We start from the raw sequence: 18795 nt of genomic DNA on the forward strand, positions 1-18795 counted from the left end.
AAACTTGGACACTGCTTTTGAACAAGCAGCAAAGATGTTGAATACTATGTGTAAAATCATAATGCATGTGAAGACGTGAAACAAGGAGCAAAGATGTCAAAAACTGCATGTAGAAGTTGCACAAGAAAGGATGAAATAATTGGGTCTATTTTATTCTTATTTTTTATTTTTTATTTTTTAACACTGCTATGATGGCTTTGCTAAGATATCGGGCATGTTGAATATGCTCTTCATCGATTGGATAAATAATGCCGATTTGTGTCATCTTTAAGGGACGACATTGACATGAAATATGTCATTAAAATGGGCTATTCACAATCTGGCCTAGTTGGTCTGATGAAACCATCCTCTTCGGAGTTTGATTTGTTAATGCATGCTCTCCTGTCTTATGATAAAAGCGTCAGCGAATATTCTTTTATCATTTTGGTTGAATTGGAGTTTTAGATGACGGGACCATGGTCTAATCTGATCATTTCTGGCCTCAAGATAAACCAAAAGAAAACTTTACTGTTGATAAGCCTTATGTCCGATGATCGATTATTCATTCCTTAAATGCTTTGATGCTGTTACTTTCTGAGAAAAAAACTTGAATGTTGTTATTGATTGATACTCTTGTTCTAATATGTCTCTTTTAGGTGTGGGAACACTTGCAGATTAATATGGGAAATGATCTCGGGCCTGACGACAGAAGACAGCTATTAGGGTCCAAGAATCTAGTCATGAAGCTCAGATCTCGGCTCGATGACTTGCCCTCTCTCTCTCTCTCCCTCAGTTTGATGATGTATGCTTGAGCTTCTCTTCTTAATTTGGTTTTAATTTAAGATAGAAAGCTAATTCCTTTGGTAGGTTGTCGACAGTTGATTGTTTTCAGAATTAGCTCTCGGCCTTTGTCTTTTGGGTTTTGTTGGTTGCATTATTTTGGTTTTGGGATGGTTATAACTTGTTTCCTTAAAATTGACCTAGGCTTCATTTGGTAAATGCTTTTTTGGAGGGCTAGAACTCTTTTGAGTACTTTTAAGATTTAAAATATTTGATAAAAATTTTGAAATAGCTTTTCAACTCCTTCAAAAGCTATAAAAGGTTTACTAGGGAAGCTCTTTCTAAGATGCACCAGAATGCTATTTCTTTGCACAAAAGCTTGTCACTTAGAATCAGTCCATACATTCTGTTTACCCAGCATTGGTATTTGTCGTGACTAGCTTTCATAGACTTTGTATTCATAAACTTACACTTAGTTGACCATATTTGGTTGAGTTTGTGATTTCACCAAGTGAGGAAGTATTTTTCCTACAAGTAGTATCAGAGCAAGGTTGTGTGGCTTGCGGTTGACTTGTGTGGTTTGAGATGGAAGATTCTTATAGTACCATGATTAAGCTCACAAATACAAATTGGTTAATTTGGAAACCAAAAATGGAAGACATTCTTTATTGCAAAGATTTGTATAAGCCCGTGGAGGGTGAAACGGCTAGGCCTAAAGACTTGAATGATAAAGCTTGGCAAAAGTTACATAGAAAGGTTATTGGGACAATTAGGCAATGGTTGGATGATAGTGTTTTTCATCATGTGTCTAATGAAACCGATGCTCATGAGTTGTGGAAGAAGCTAGAGGCTAGATATGAGCAAAAGACCGTCGGGAACAAAGTCTTTTTAATTAGAAAGCTTATGAGTATGAAGTTTAAAGAGGGTTGCCCCGTTGCCGATCACTTGAATGAATTTCAAAGTGTTGTGAATCAATTGAGTACAATAAAAATGGTTGAAGATGAGTTGCAAGCTTTGTTGCTTTTGAGTTCTTTTCCGGATAGTTGGGAGACCTTGGTTGTCACAGTTAGTAACTCTGCTCCGGATGGTGTATTGTCAATGAGTCAAGTTACTAGTAGCTTGTTCAATGAAGAAACAAAAAGAAAGTCAACGGATACAGATAATGCACAAGCTCTTGTCATGGAGAATAAGGGTAGAAGTAAGAGTAGAGAATACAAAGCTCACGGAAAATTTAAGGAAAGATCTCAGTCTAGAGGAAAGTTTGGTGAAAAAGGCAAATGTTTTCATTGTGGTAAAGCAGGGCATATGAAAAGAAATTGCTATGCATAGAAAGCACAACAAAAGGAGAATAATACACAGAAGAAAGAACATGATAAGAATACAATGGCTACTTGCTCAAGTAAAGATGTAGTAATTCTTTTTTATGAAGAGGATGAATGTATGCATCTTGGTGAAGAAGTTGAGTGGGTTGTTGACACCGGAGCTTCCTACCATTCTACTCCTTATAAGGAGTTTTTCACTTCGTACAAGGAAGGAGATTTTGGAAATGTGAAGATGGGCAATGAGAGTTATTCGAAGATTATGGGAATTGGTGATGTTTGCATTCAAACCAATGCCGGGTGTACTTTAACTTTGAAGGATGTACGCCATGTTTCTGATTTGCGCCTTAATCTTTTTTCTATGAATGTCTTGGATAGATAAGGTTATGTTAATTGCTTTGGTGATGGAAGATGAAATCCTACTGAAGGATCACTTGTGGTAGCTAAAGCAAAGCGTTGTTGCACTCTTTATAAGACACATAAGAAGGTGTATAGAGATGACTTATATGTCACCGAAGATAAGTCGTCTCCAAGCTTGTGGCATAAGAGGTTGGTTCACATAAGTGAGAAGGAATTGCAAATTTTAGCAAAGATGTTTCTCATTTTCTTTGCCAAAGGTAAAACTCTAAACCCTTGTGATCATTGTCTTTTTGACAGGCAATATAGAGTTTTTTTTGCTAAATCTTCTTCAAAGAAATCTAATCCTCTTGTGTTAGTTTACTCTGATGTTTGTAGACTCATTGAGGTGGAGTCCTTAGGTGGCAATAGGTATTTTGTCACATTTATTGATAATGCATCAAGGTGTGGGTATATTTGTTGAAGATAAAATATCAAGTGCTTTGGTTATTTCAATAGTTTCATGTCATGATTGAAAAAAAGATAGAAAAACTATTGAAGTGTCTCCGTAGTGATAACGAGGGAGAGTACACATCAAAAGAGTTCAAAAGTTACTGCTCGAGGCATGGTATTAGGCATGAAAAAACTGTTTCGGGTACACTACAACATAATGGGGTGGCGGAGAGGATGAACCGCACCATTGTAGAGAGAGTTAAATGCATGCTAAGGATGGCTAAGTTAAGGCATTATGGGGTGAAGCCGTTCTCACTGTTTGTTACTTAATAAATAGATCTCCCTCAGTTTCTTTGGGCTTTGATATTCCAGAGAGAATATGGAGTGGAAAGGATGTTTCCTAATCACATTTGAAGGTATTTAGGTGCAAAGCCTGTGCACATGTACCTAGGGAGGAAAGGTCGAAGCTTGATGATAAGGCACTTTCTTGTATTTTTGTTGGTTATGGCAATAAAGAGTTTGAATACAGATTATGGGATCCAGTGAAGAGGAAGAATATCAGAAGTAGAGATGTGGTCTTTCATGAAGGCCAAACTTTTGAAGATGCTGAAATAGCCAAGAAATCTAAGGATGTGGTAGAAGGTGCTATCAATTTTGTACCTATTTTGCCTCTTTGCAGCGTACTACAGATGGAGGAGAGGTACAAGATGAATCTAGCAGAGATGAGGTACCAGAAACTAGTGGTAGTGATATGTCATAAATGGGTATGGATGATGATGAGACGCTTGAAGATGAGGTTAATGAGTAGGGGGAGCAATCTACTCAACAAGAAAGTGCAGAACCTCAGGTCAAAAAATCAGCTAGAGAGCATAGACCATCATCAAGATATCCTGCTTCACAATACATTATGTTTACTAGTGAGGGGGAGCCGAAGAGCTTTCAAGAAGCACAATCTTATGAAGACAGGGTTACTTGGATGAGAGCTATGCAAAAAGAGATGAATTCTTTGCTGAAAAATAACACTTATCAGCTTGTGGAGCTTCCTAGAGGTAGAAAAGCATTGAAGAACGAATGGGCATTCAAGTTGAAAAAGGATGGCAATGGAAAGCTAGTGAAACACAAAGCCCGGTTTGTTGTTAAAAGCTTTGGCCAAAAGAGAGGCATTGACTTTGATAAGATTTTTTTCTTCGGTTGTGAAGATGAGTTCTATTAGAGTTGCCTAGGGTATGACAACTAGCTTGGACCTTGAGCTAGAGCAATTGGATGTTAAAACTGCATTTTTTCATGGTAATTTGAAGGAAGAGATCTACATGGCTCAACCTAAGGGGTTTGAGGTGAAAGGTAAAGAGCACTTGGTTTGCAAGTTGAAGAAAAATCTTTATGGGCTTAAGCAAGCACCAAGGCAGTGGTACAAAATATTAGACTTATTCATGGTCAATCATGGGTACAAAATAATAGATATAGATCATTGTGTTTACTTCAAGAAGTTTAGTGGTGGAAACTTTATTATTCTCTTGCTCTATGTGAATGATATGCTTATCTTGGATCAAGATGCAAAAATGATTAAGAAGTTAAAAGAAGCTTTTTTTAAGTCTTTTGATATGAAAGATTTAGACGCAGCACAACAAATTTTGGGCATGCAAATTTATCGTGATAGGAAGGCAAAGAAGTTGTGGTTGTCACAAGAGAAATATGTTGAACGAGTGCTTGAAAGGTTCAACATGGTAAGTGCTAAGTCAGTTAGCACTCCTCTTGCTAGTCACTTTAAGCTTTCTAAATGCTCATGTCCATCTACTGGAGATAAAAGAAAATCTATGAAGGCCATTCCATATTCATCAGCTATGGGAAGTCTTATGTATGCTATGGTGTGCACACGATCAGATATTGCCCAAATAGTTGGTGTGGTTAGCAGGTTTCTTTCAAATCCAGGTAGAGATCACTGGAAAGGTGCGAAATGAATTTTCAGGTACTTGAGGGGTACTTTTGAGTTGTGCTAGTTGGTGGCTACAAACCAGTGTAAGAGGATTTTACAGATTCTGATATGGCAGGAGATTTAGACCACTGGAAGTCCACTTCAAGATATCTGTTCACATTTGCTGGGGGAGTTGTTTTATAGCAGTCAAAGCTTCAAAAATGTATTGCATGTGTACTACAAAGGCAGAGTACATTACCGCTACAGAGGCCATCAAGAAAATGCTATAGATGAAGAGATTTCTTCTTGAGCTTGGAATATTGCAAGACAAGTTTATGGTGTTTTGTTACAATCAGAATGCTATGGATTTGAGTAAAAATGCTATGTATCACTCTCATACGAAGCATATAGATGTGAAGCATCATTGGCTACATGATGTAGTGGACAAGCAGCAGGTGCGGCTTGAGAAGATACACATAGATAAGAATCCCTCTGACATGATGACCAAAGTGCTTCCCAAAAAAAAGTTTGAGCTTTGCGCCAAATTGGCAGATTTAGGCTCCCGGTGAGGAGTCATTAGTTAGTTCTCCTCTCTCATGGGCTTGGAGGGAGAGATTGATATGTGGTTTGGGCCTTTTCCTTTTGGTCCAAGCCCATAATGGCTCTTTAAGTCATTTTAAATCCCAATTTTAAAACCTAGGTGCTATTTTTTCAAGATAAAAATAGAAGCACGAAAATCAAAACTCTTTGTGAGGGCAGGCGGCTAGGATTTGGGGAGAGCTTGTGTGTCCTACTCCTATGTCCATTGATACTCATTGAAGCTTGTGTTTTTTTTTTACTTTAACTGAAGCTTGTGTTTTCAAGAGTGTAGTTTCTTCCAACAAGTTGTTGAAGATTTTGTGTTGGAGTTAGCTTGTTCATGCTCGTGAGGTAACCCTTATCTTTTTTCTTTTTTTTAGATTGTATTGGCTCAAGTGATATATGTTGATACTTGAGTAGAAATCACCGTAATTTGTTTATTATAGTAGAAGTTTGATCGGAGCATGACCCGTGGATGTAGACTATATGCCGAACCACATTAAATCTTGTGTCTCTTGGGTATATCTTTGAGCTGTTTGATGGTTTGCCACTTAGAATCAATCCATACATTTTGTTTGCCTAGCATTGGTATTTGTGGTGACTAGTTTTCATAAATTTTGTATTCATAAACTTATACTTAGTTGACTATACTTGGTTGAGTTTGTGTTTTTAACTGAGGGAGTGTTTCCCTACATTTTGGACCATCTGAAGCATAGGCTTTCAAATCAACTAGTTTTTGGTGTGAGCACTTCAGAGGCAGTAATAACATCCAATAATCTCTCTCTCTCTCTCAGCGCGCGCGCGCGCATTAATATATTGAAGTTGTTACAGATGGATGCTTTTCTTCTTATAGGGTTGCGGAGGTGTGGAAACTGGAAAAAGTTGCATGCTCATTAGGAAAAACAATTGCTACCAGTGAGGTGAAGCTGGTCATTGAACTTAAACCACAAGCATGAGGGCTATTCCTTCCCTTCTTCTCTCTCTGCTACTCCTTTCTCTTACTCTTCTCAACACCCAAAAGCCCACAACTGCCTTTCCTCTCTCCACGAGTTCCCGGTGGATTGTGGATGAGTATGGTAGACGGGTAAAACTGGCATGCGTCACCTGGCCATCCCACCCGGAGACCATGCTGGCAGAGGGCCTGGGAAAGCAGCCACTAGACACTATCTCAAAGAAAATAGCCTCCATGGGCTTCAACTGTGTCAGGTTCACTTGGCCCCTCTTCTTGGTGACCAATGACTCGCTTTCCAGCCTCACTGTCTGGCAGTCCTTCCGAGCACTTGGCCTGTTGGAGTCCATTGCTGCCATCGAAGTTAACAACCCAGCTCTTGCTGATCTCACACTCATCCAAGCATTCAAGGTGAAATATAGTATATCCTTACTGGTTCTTATAAATAAAGTTCTTTCCAATTATTTAGTGAAGGAAGAAGATTTTATATTCCTAATTGCATTACATTATGAGTTTTGCTAATACTTGAAAGAACCTTCCAGGCTGTGGTGTCGAACCTAGGAGACAACAACATCATGGTGATCCTAGATAATCACATAAGCAAGCCAGGGTGGTGTTGCAACGACTATGATGGCAGTGGGTTTTTTGGGGACAAGTACTTTCACGCAGATGTTTGGCTGAGGGGATTAACAAAAATGGCTACAATCTTCAATGGTTCAGCCAATGTTGTCGGCATGAGCCTCAGGAACGAGCTTAAAGGGCCTCGGCAGAAGGTCAGCCTTTGGTACAGGTAATAGCTATGATCTTCTAACATTAAAGAGTTAGGAGGGCGTATATGTAGTTGTTAAGATCCAACATGAATTGGCTATAGCTTCTGAATTTAGATCCTGTTAACTTGCTTGGTTTCTTTTGTTTAGCATGGATTACATGCAAGCCTTTTGGAGTTAAATTTACCCTTGTCAACTACGTGACCAAGTTGCAACCTGATACGTTGTGAATGAACCAACTACTTCTTCACTGAAGAAATGCAGGTATATGCAAAAGGGTGCAGAGGCAGTGCACTCGGCAAACCCGGATGCCCTCGTTATACTGTCTGGGATGAGGTTTGACAGTGATCTGAGACACCTCTCAAGGAAACAAGTCAAGCTAACATTCACGCGAAAGCTTGTATTCGAGCTACATTGGTATGGTTTCCCCATTATGGAAGAGTGGGAAAATGAGAATCCAAACAAAATGTGCGCAAGGACGGTTCGAAATATCACAAGGAAGGCAGGATTTTCTTTTTCTTTTTTTTTTTTTTTTTATAGCAAAAAAGGCAGGATTTTTGCTAGATGAGGGGTGGCCCCTGTTCTTGAGTGAGTTCGGAGTGAATCAAATAGATATAGAGGCAGGTGAAGACCGCTACTTGAGCTGCCTGATGGGGATTTTAGCTGAACTGGATTTGGACTGGGCTCTTTGGACACTTCAGGGAAACTATTATATTGCAGGTGGAAGAATTGGCGGAGATGAGGTCAAAGGGGTGCTTTCTTATAATTGGTGCAAGACCCGGAACTCCAGCTTGTTGCAAAAGATACAAGCTATATACAAGCTCCCTTCAGAGGTACAATTGACCATATAAGCCTCAAATGTTACTATCACATTTATACATAAATGCATGAGTAGTTTTTTCTATTATACTATCTTAGTGCTTGAATTTAGTTGAGACAAGCCTGTCCACCCAAATTCCAGACTAGATCTTACACGAGACAGCTCTTTCCCTTGTGTTCCAATCCATCTACAGCTTATACAAGATGGACTCTCTTAAGATGATCATTTCACTGCTGCTTCATCAGCTAAACTGATCCTGCTCCACAGTCACTTGAACTCGGTTCCAGAGTATTCACTATAACTGCCTGTTCTTCTCCCAGGTTCCAGAGTATTCACTGTAACTGTTTTTGGTTATTCCCACAACGGATCACTAGATCTGACTGTGTATAAAATGGGTTGTAAGAGACTCAGCTGCTGTACGATAGGGAGTAGGAATTATGTGCCAGTTACTGTGGCAATGTATCAGCCACTGTTCATCCTTATATACTAACTCATCATCTTCTCCATTGTCATTCTCCTGTATCTCTTCATGGTATCAGAGCGGGAGGTTCTGACGCCTTTCTCCTTAGAAGTAGTTCTTCCTCCACTAGACGACGATCAAATGGAGTCTCCTGGATCTGAACAAGTCACCAGGTCAGCCGAATCATCAGGATCTTTGGATGATCCCTTAACTTCTCCCAGGTTGAAATTTTTGATTTCAAAAATACAAAATCTAGTCTCCACCCAGCTCCAATCCGATAACTATCTCACCTGGAGGTCTCAAGTCACTCGTATTTTCAGAGCGAGTGGCTTCTTTGGTTTTTTAGATGGCACTTCCACCTGTGTTCCATCTTCCGTTGCCGATAAGAACAGAAGCTATGAGCTCTGGTTGCTGACAGACCAGTTCTTAGCTTCAGCCATTAACTCCACCATTTCTCCTTCCATCTTACCATATGTGATCAATCTAGATCACTGTTTTCAGATCTGGACTACCTTAGAATGTCGATTAAATTCGGCTACAAGGAGTCATGTAATGCAGCTCAAAAATGAATTGCACAACATAAGGAAACTAGATCTTCCAATGCAGCAGTTTCTCCATGAAGTTCGGCAAAAAGTTGATGCTCTATCCGCTGCTGGTTCCACAATTGACACCGAAGATGTCATTCTACACATTCTTAATGGCCTACCACCCTCATATGATGCCTTTGCTACATCAATTCGCACTCGATCTGCCTCTCTCACACTGGATGAGCTCTATGCTCTGCTTTGCAGCGAGGAACTCATTATCTTATCCAGAGAAAAGCAACAGTCCTCTGCTGATTCCCTTGCACTTTCAGCCATTAGGGGACGAGGTCGAGGTAGATCCTTCTTCTCACCCAGAGGACGTGGTCGAGCAAGGAGTACCCACTCCAACAACAAGTGGGACAGCAACTGGAATTCTCCTGGACTGCGGAAGGATTCCCGAGCTCTCATTGACTGCCAAATCTATGGCAAAAGAGGACACACTGCAATTCATTGTTGGTTCCGAATGGATCCAACCTACAATTCCTCTCCTCCTAGACAGCTAAATCAGCAGGCGCTTCTTTCTACACCGTCTTCTTCCTCTGTCTCCCGTGACTGGGTTATCGACAGTGGTGCTACATCACATATACTTCCGAACCACTGTCACTCTCAGATGCATCTTCATATCAGGGTTCAGATAGGATTACCGTGGGCAATGGCTCCTCAATTCCTGTTATACATTCCGGGACTGGTATTCTCTGCACCCCAACTCACAATTTTAAACTCTCTGAACTGCTGCATGCTCCAAATATCTCTCACAATCTGCTGTCAGTCTACAAGTTAGCTGTTGATAATCACTGCACCCTTCACTTTAATTCTGATGGTTGTGTGATCAAGGACAAAGCAACCGGCAAGATCTTGTTCCAGGGACGCTGCACTGAGGGGCTTTACAGGATTCCTTTCTCCTTCCTTCCGCCTCCCACTTCCTCTTCTCGCTCCACTGCCTTAGTATCTGCAAAGGTCTCGCCTTCGCTTTGGCATCTCCGTCTTGGTCATCCAGCTTCATCCACCTTGCTGCAAATTCTCAAGGACAATTCCATTGCTTCCTCCTCGGTCAGCACTACCTCCTGTCAATTCTGCATCATGGCCAAGGGACACAAACTTCCTTTCTCCACCAGCAATTCCATCTCCCGGCGTCCTCTTGATCTTATACACTCTGATGTCTGGGGACCTTCTCCTATGAACTCCTCCACTGGTTTACGTTACTATGTTGTGTTCATGGATGACTTTTCAAAATTCATCTGGGTGTATCCATTGGCATTGAAATCCGATGTATTTTCTAAGTTTGTTGAGTTCAAAAATTTAGTTGAAAATCAATTTTCCTCCACTATCAAAGTATTTCGTTCTGAAGGTGGTGGGGAATTCGTTAATTCTCGCTTTCATCGTCTGTTTGCTGCGTCTGGCATCATTCATCAACGCTCCTCTCCCTATACTCCGGAACAAAACGGGTGTGCTGAACGCAAACATCGCCAGCTTCTAGAAATGATTCGGAGTCTTCTTTTTCACTCTTCTCTTCCTCCTCAATTCTGGGTTGAGGCACTCTTAACGGCTACTTACTTAATCAATCGTCTCCCAACTCCACGTCTTCAACACCAGTCTCCTTTTCAAATTCTGTATCACCGCCCTCCGGATTATGGCTTTCTTCGCGTATTTGGTTGCCAATGCTTTCCTTGGGTACGTCCTCAGCATCCATCCAAGTTTTCACCTCGGTCTCTACCTTGTGTCTTCATTGGCTACTCCCCTAACCATAAAGGGTATCGCTGTTATGATCCATCCAATGGCCGGGTCTACATCTCCCGCCATGTTCGCTTCAATGAGTCTTTCTTCCCTTTTGCTCATTCTGTTCAATCTCCCATCTCATCCACCCCTCTACTTCCCACGCCCTTACTTGTTCCTCCCTCTCAGCTTCCTACTTTGTCACCGTCCTCCCCGTTCAAGACCATCCCTACTCATTCATCCACTTCTACTTCATCTTCAACCTTCACTGCACCTCTATCTTCCTTCTCTTCTCCTCAATCTACACACCCTTCCTGTTCCTCTGTATTTTCTCCTCCTGTCAGGCATCCTATGGTTACAAGATCCAAGACGGGGTCACTTCGCCCGAAGCAAATTTTCTCTCTTCTTAGTCTGGATGCCGGTGATCAGGAACCAACTTGCTTCTCCGTGGCGAACACTGATCCTAACTGGCGAGCGGCAATGTCTTCAGAATTCAATGCTTTGGTTGATCAGCAGACTTGGACTCTTGTTCCTCGCTCTCCTGATCAAAACATTCTCGGCTGTTGCTGGACTTATAAGATCAAGCGGCACTCCGATGGCTCCCTAGCCAGGTACAAGGCTCGCTTAGTTGCTCAGGGATTCAAACAGGAGTATGGACTGGATTATCATGAAACTTTCAGTCCTGTGGCGAAATTTTCCACCATCCGGATGCTTGTTCTTCTTGCCTTACACTCGGGCTGGTCCATCAAACAGCTCGATGTGTCCAATGCCTTTCTTCATGGGCATCTCGATGAACTAGTTTTTATGGAACAACCAAGGGGCTTCACGGATCCAGAGCATCCCACTCATGTCTGTCAGCTCAAAAAATCCATCTATGGTCTGAAACAAGCCCCACGGCAGTGGTTTGCTACCTTTTCTGGGTTTCTCCTCAAACATCACTTTCGTTCCAGCTCGGCAGATCCCTCTCTTTTCCTCTATCAGCAGGCCTCCACAATTATTTACATACTAATATATGTTGATGACATTCTCCTTACTGGGAACGATTCTGCTGCCATCACTACTCTTCTTCATCAGCTTCATTCCCACTTCAAAATGAAGGATTTGGGTCAGCTTTCTTATTTTCTGGGCATTCGCTTCTTCTTTGATGCCGACGGTGTGCGACTTAGTCAATCCCAGTATGCTCAGAAGCTCTTACAGCGGGCTGGCATGGCGACCTGCAAATCTCTGGCTTCTCCTCTTCCGGTCAAGAAGTCCTCTTCTATTGATCTCTCTGCTCCCTTTTCAGATGCTGAGCTTTACCGAAGTCTGGCTGGTTCTTTACAATATCTGACAATCACTCGGCTCGATCTTTCCTTTGCTGTGAACTTTGTCTGTCAGTTTATGCATCACCCACTTCAATTGCATTTTCAATACCTTAAACGCATCCTCCGTTATGTTCAAGGGACCATTGATTACTGTTTACATTATCAACGAAGCTCTCTGCACCTCACAGCTTACTGTGACTCCGATTGGGCTGGCGATGCACAGGATCGGCGTTCCACCTCTGGGTTTTGTATCTTCCTCGGCTGCAATCTTCTTTCTTGGTGTGCCAAGAAGCAGCCCACTGTTGCCCGATCCTCGACGGAGGCTGAGTACAGAGCTATGGCCGTTACCACTCAGGAACTGATATGGCTTCGGCGACTTCTTCAAGAACTTGGTGTCTCCATCTCTGATTCTACGGTTCTTCACTCTGACAGTATCTCAGCCATGGTTCTTGCGGCCAATCCTATCTTTCATGCTCGCACTAAACACATTGAGGTGGATTATCATTTCATTCGGGAGAAACTTCAATCCAAAGAGATTAGTCTATCTCATATCTCTACTCAAGATCAACCAGCAGATATCTTTACCAAATCTCTTCCTACGGCACGTCATCGCTTCATCTGTTCCAAGCTGAGAGTTGCACCCCACTCTCCGCTTGAGGGGGGATCTTAAGATGATCATTTCACTGCTGCTTCATCAGCTAAACTGATCCTGCTCCACAGTCACTTGAACTCGGTTCCAGAGTATTCACTATAACTGCATGTTCTTCTCCCAGGTTCCAGAGTATTCACTGTAACTGTTTTTGGTTATTCCCACAACGGATCACTAGATCTGACTGTGTATAAAATGGGTTGTAAGAGACTCAGCTGCTGTACGATAGGGAGTAGGAATTATGTGCCAGTTACTGTGGCAATGTATCAGCCACTGTTCATCCTTATATACTAACTCATCATCTTCTCCATTGTCATTCTCCTGTATCTCTTCAGACTCCACCCTCAATCCGACCTCTTCTTTCATTGAACGAATCAAGACTTACATGATTGCTTGCTCGTCTGGTAACCTGATGGTAGGAGGACCTGGTTTGCAAACCATCAAGTCTTGGCCTATATATAGGAGAGTAGGATCAATTCCCTTACTGCAATAGTGTATGATACTTTGTTGAGTATCCCGTGAGTTTACCAACCCTAGAGAGCCAAAAGGGGACCCTTTCCAGCCCGAAGGAAAAAGATCCCCTAAGCTGCCATACACATTTTGTTTGGGCTGCACGTATTATCAGCGAGGCGTGCAGGAGTACAGCCACCACTAGTCAGACTAACTTGATTATTGTAGGACACTAATTCAAGCTCAAATCAACTAACCCTATTATATATATCTTTTGTAGCCCTAAAATGAGAGGAGAATTGAGTGCTTTAGAGATTATACGCATCGAGGGCTAGAGTTTGTGAGGAAATCTTATACTCTGTAATCTCCAAATTTTTATAGTAAAACTTTTGCATTATATTAGGTCATGGACACAGGTCAATAGACCAAACCATATAATTATTCTATGCTCTTGTTTTTCTCTCTTTTTGTCTTCTTGTTTCATTATTCTTCCTACTTATCGTAACAGTAGTATTAAAGTCTTGGCTTTTTTTATTAGGGTTTCATGATGACGAGTACTAAATTTGAAATTGAAGGACTTGTTTGGTTCACGGACATAATATTTTCTCATTGAAATATTTTTTCTAGGAACATTCCTCAGAATATGATGCCTGAAAAAATAATTTGGGCATGTTCGGTTGATCATGAAAAAGTGGCCATTTTAGAGTCGCTTATGTTTGGTTGACCTAGAGGTAGGAGAAAAAAAAAAGGTTATGGCAAGAAGGAAATCCAAATGAAAGTCTAAACATAGAAACATCCACTGTTTTCATTGTCATAAGGAAGGGCACATTAGAAGACTTTATCCAGAAAGAAAAGGATAAGGTGAAAAGAGAGAGACTATCTCTAAAGTTAATACTAGTGGGGCATAGAAAAATTCCGATAATGGTGGTAGTGAGGTTCTATCAGTCAGTGTAAGTAGCTTCAGGAGAAATTGGATTCTTGATTTTGGTTGTTCCTTTCATATAACTTATAATAAAGATTGGTTTTCCATCTATTGGACTAGGAAAGAAAATACCTCTATTGGGAGACAATAAATCCATTGCTGTTGTTGGTGCTCGAACAATTCGAATTGAGATGTATGATGGCGCTATGAGAATTTTAAAAGTCTGGCATGCTTTAGTATTGAAAAAGAACTTCATTTTCTTAGCTATGCTGGATTCTCAAGGTTATAAGTACAATAGTGAGAATAGTATATTGAAAGTCTTCAAGGGAGCCTTATATCGATGAAAGAAAAGTTGGTGAATAGCTTGTATTACTGACTAGGTAAGCTAATAGCCAGTATTGTAGTAGTTTTACCATCATCAAGATTGTCAAATACAAATGCTATTCAATTATGGAATATGCAATTAGGACATATATACGATAGGGATGATGATTTAGTCCAAGAGTGGTTTGTTTAATGGTGTGAAGACAAGCAAACTAGACTTTTATTAATATTGTGTATTCGGTAAGCAGTGCAAGGTAAAGTTCTGTATTGATATTTATAGTACCAAGGTTAGATTGAATTGCATCCATTTAGACCTACGAGGTCTCTCTACAGTTGCATCAATGAGTGGACATTATTATTTTCTGACGTTTATTGATGACTATTTTAGAATGATTTGGGTGTATTTTTTGGAACACAAGGATTAAGTGTTTGTCAAGTTCAAATATTGGGAAGCATTGGTTGAGAAGTAGACCAAATAGAAGATTAAAACACTAAGAACTGATAATGGCTTCAAGAACTCTTCAAGCGAATTTGACGAGTTTTGTAAAAATGAAGGTATAATGAGATACCACACTGTACAAGAAACACCACAATAGATTAGAGTTATAAAATAGATAAATAGGACACTCATAGAGGGAGCTTATTATATGCTTTCAAATGCTAGACTCAACAAAATCTTCTAGGCCGAAGTAGCTAATATGGCAAGGTACCTGATACAACGATCTCCATCTAAAGTGATTGATTGCAAGATTCTGCATGAGCTATGGTCCGATAATTCTATTAAACATTCTGATTTGAGAATATTTGGTTATCCTATATATATTCATGTAAATGATGGTAAACTTAAACCGAGGGTCAGAAAATGCATACTCCTAGATTCTGCACATAGGGTGAAAGAATATAAATTGTGGTGTACAAATGATTTCTAGTTACCTATAATTATCGTTAACAAAGATGTTACTTTTGATAAGTCTGCAATGCGTAAAATAGAAGAAGAAATCTACTGACAATACAAGTATGGACCATGGTGTCACCAAACAGGTGGAGGTTGATATTGAAGCTCCAAAGAGAGTGTCGGAAATTCTCTAGTTTAGTCCAATCAAATAGAGAATAGAGAAATTGGATTCTATACATGATGATGTATCACAACAACAACAATATAGTATTACTACTGGCAATGTGAAGAGGCATATAAGACCACCTTCAAAATATGCAAACATGGTTGCTTATGCTCTTGCAGTAGTCGAGAGTGTTGATGGTGAGGAACCTTCATCATAGCAAAGAGCATAAGCTATAAGTCTAACAACTTGAAAGTTAGTCCAGGTGCCTAAGGGTAAAAGAGCAGTAGGCTGTAAATAGATTTTTAAAAAGAAGGAAGGCATTCTTGGGGCTAAGGCAGCACGGTTCAAGGCATGGTTAGTTGCAAAGGTCTACACTCCAAAGGAGTGAATGGACTTTCAAGAACATAAGCTATAAGTCCAACATCTTGAAAGTTAGTCCAGGTTTTTAACAAAATATGTTTTTACTCTCTTTTGTTATGTTAGCTGGAAGGCTACACTTTATTCTACAATTGCTTTGTCTACAATTGAAACAATATATATATACTTGTAATAGAGAGAGTAAAGAAAACTATATGGTTGTATGGTCTTGTTGATAGATTTAGCTTGCAACAATAGTTACCAGTTCCACACTGTGATAGCCATAGTGCCATTGACTCGGCTCAAAATCCAATGTATCATGAGAGAGCCAAACACTTTGATGTCAGGTATCATGTTATTCTAGAGATCATCGATAATGGTATTATTGCAATTCAGAAGATAGTCATGGTAGAGAATCCAATATATATATTAACTAAGCTACTTCTAGTTGATAAGTTTAAGCATTGCTGGACTTGATTGGTATTGGTAGAGCCTAGTTCTCTTAGGGATAGGTGTCGAAGAGATAGTGAGTAGAGTTTCGATATACTTGACTTAGTAAACTTCAAGGCAAGATAAAGATTTGTTGAGTATATCTTGAGTTTACAGGCCTTAGAGAGCCACACAGGGACCTTTTTGTGGAGCGGAAGAAAAAAGTCTCCTAGGCTGCCACACACGTTTTGTTTGGAACACACGAATGGTTAGCTGGAGGTGTGGGGGAAGAGTCCGTGTGGACCGAGCTAACTTGATTATTTTAGAACACCAGTTTGAGTCTAAATCAACTTATTCTATTATATATATCTCTTGTAACCCTAAAATGAGAGAAAAATTGAGTGCTTAAGAGATTCGATATATTGGATCCTAGGGTTTTGTGAGGAAATCTTGTACTATGTCATCTCCAATTTTCTATAGTAAAATTGTTGCATCGTCTCTGTCTATGGATGTAAGTCAATAAACTAAATCATGGAAATATTCTATTCTCTTGTTCTTGTCTCTTTTTTTTCTTCTTGTTTCATTATTCTTTTTACCTGTCGTAACATACTTTGATTATAGATTACCTTTCTTTTCTTTTCCCTGATAGACATTATCATTTAGTAGGATTGTACCTTTTCTCTTCATATTCTGGTTTGCGTGTCATTACAGCATTTTAAGAAATTGTTGAACAGAAGTAAGATGACAAAATATAAGTTCTTTCATGAAAGCCTACATTTTCCGGCTTCTTTTTATGAAAAGTGGCCCTTAGGCTGTTCCATTTATCTATTAGAAGTTACAACATTTTGGATATCTCCATAACCTTCCCAAGTTAGCCAAAGCATTGCCAAGTTGATCAGCGTCCCAATAAGCATGCACCAGCCCGACAATCTGCATATTTCCTGATATCTGTTAATTATATTCTTTCACAGGCCAACGAGCATTTGAAATATTTCTTACATTGTCAATGAGACCTTAGGAATATCTGTTAACCATTACACTCCCTCCCTTAAGAAGAAGCAACACCATCATTGGATTACCATGATAATCCCTGATTAGACCACCTAAACCATCATTAGGTACGGATCATCAACAAATGGTCCAATCTCATTAACCTTGATATCAGTTAATAGAGGAGTCTTCCATTTTAATTGTTAATTTTTTATTTTTTATAAAATTTTTGATTTAAACTTGAAAAACTGAAATATGAAAACTCTCCTAAAATTGAATTAATTGTCCTTTGCTAATAAAACCTTTTTCAGCATGTAACGGAGCTTTATTAATAAAAGTTTTAAATGAGATTTTCTTGCTATGTTTCCAATCTTAGTGTATACAAGTGCACGCAAATAATTATTGACGCAACGATCATGGAGATGATAGAAACGAATGTGCTACAAACATGAGTAGGAAGTTAAACTGATGCATAAATCCTTTCAAATATCAAATTCAATTGTAGTTTCTACCATGTGACTGGCTTAATGAGCATTTGCACATGCATTTTTGCTATTGAGAGGAAACGGTGATTAATTGTTTAAGGCTTTAGTTTTTAATTGCATGCACCAAAATACAAGCTTGCTGATTTTTATAAAGATTGGATTATCATCATTAAATTCATGATGCAGGTCCTGGCCTTTCAGGCATTCCACCATACTCAATAATCTTCCATCCCTCATCTGCTTTGTGTGTGCTGAGGAAATCATTGACACTTGAGTTAGGCCACTGTACTGAATCAGAACCCTGGACATACACACCACTGAAAGCCTTGGTGCCGCAGGGTACTCTCATGTATCTGAAAGCTGGTGGTGCTGGAAAACCAGTGAAGCTCGAAACCCTTCGCTGCGACCAACATTCCATGTGGAAGATGATATCTAAGTTTCAGTTCTCAACCAAGGTCTCAGGTAATAGTAGCAATTTATGCTTGGACATTGGCTCTGATGGTCAGAGCATTGTCACAAATCCATGCAAGTGTCTAAGCGGAGATGGACGGTGTGACCCTCGGAGCCAATGGTTCAAGATGGTCACTAGCACCAGGCCATTCTAGATAACAGTTCACCTGTGTATGATTGAGAGATATTGACTCAAATTTGGCTATTTATGAAAACTACAGAGCAAATGTTCTAAGATCCATATATAGTGCTCTATTTAAAACATTCAATGGTTAGAAATGTTCTTGTTCCACCAAGAAGAATTTCCTGACTCGTGCATGGTATTTTCTGAAACTTCTAATTTTCCAGGATGTGTCCATGAGGGGTATAAGTAGTGCCGAGTCACATCGTTGTCTAAGCATGCATTAGCAACAATCTAATTAAAACCTAATTTTCCTGACTTGTGCGTGGTATTTTCTGAAACTTCTAATTAAAACCTATAATATTTTTGAGGTGAACATATCATGAACAAAAGGTCTAAACATTCTGCCGCGTAGATCTTTGATGATCACCAGTGTGGACATCGCAGTTTATTTTTAATTTCTACTATCACAAAAATTTTGAGTTTTCTAGGTGCCAAATTTATTAATAAAGAGTAGAAGGGACGACACAATCGGCATTAATTAAGGAACTTACAAAACAAGTTAACTAAGCTATCATTTGGCATCAATTTCATTTTTGTAT

General features: G+C 39.8%; 1 pseudogene; it reads left to right on the forward strand.

Moving 5' to 3' along the window:
* The first annotated feature begins 6310 nt into the window (after positions 1-6310).
* LOC103721131 lies at positions 6311-18303 on the forward strand (annotated as a pseudogene).
* The last annotated feature ends 492 nt before the right edge of the window (positions 18304-18795 follow it).

This window comes from Phoenix dactylifera, unplaced genomic scaffold (assembly GCF_009389715.1).
Source record: "Phoenix dactylifera cultivar Barhee BC4 unplaced genomic scaffold, palm_55x_up_171113_PBpolish2nd_filt_p 000993F, whole genome shotgun sequence".
NCBI lineage: Eukaryota > Viridiplantae > Streptophyta > Magnoliopsida > Arecales > Arecaceae > Phoenix > Phoenix dactylifera.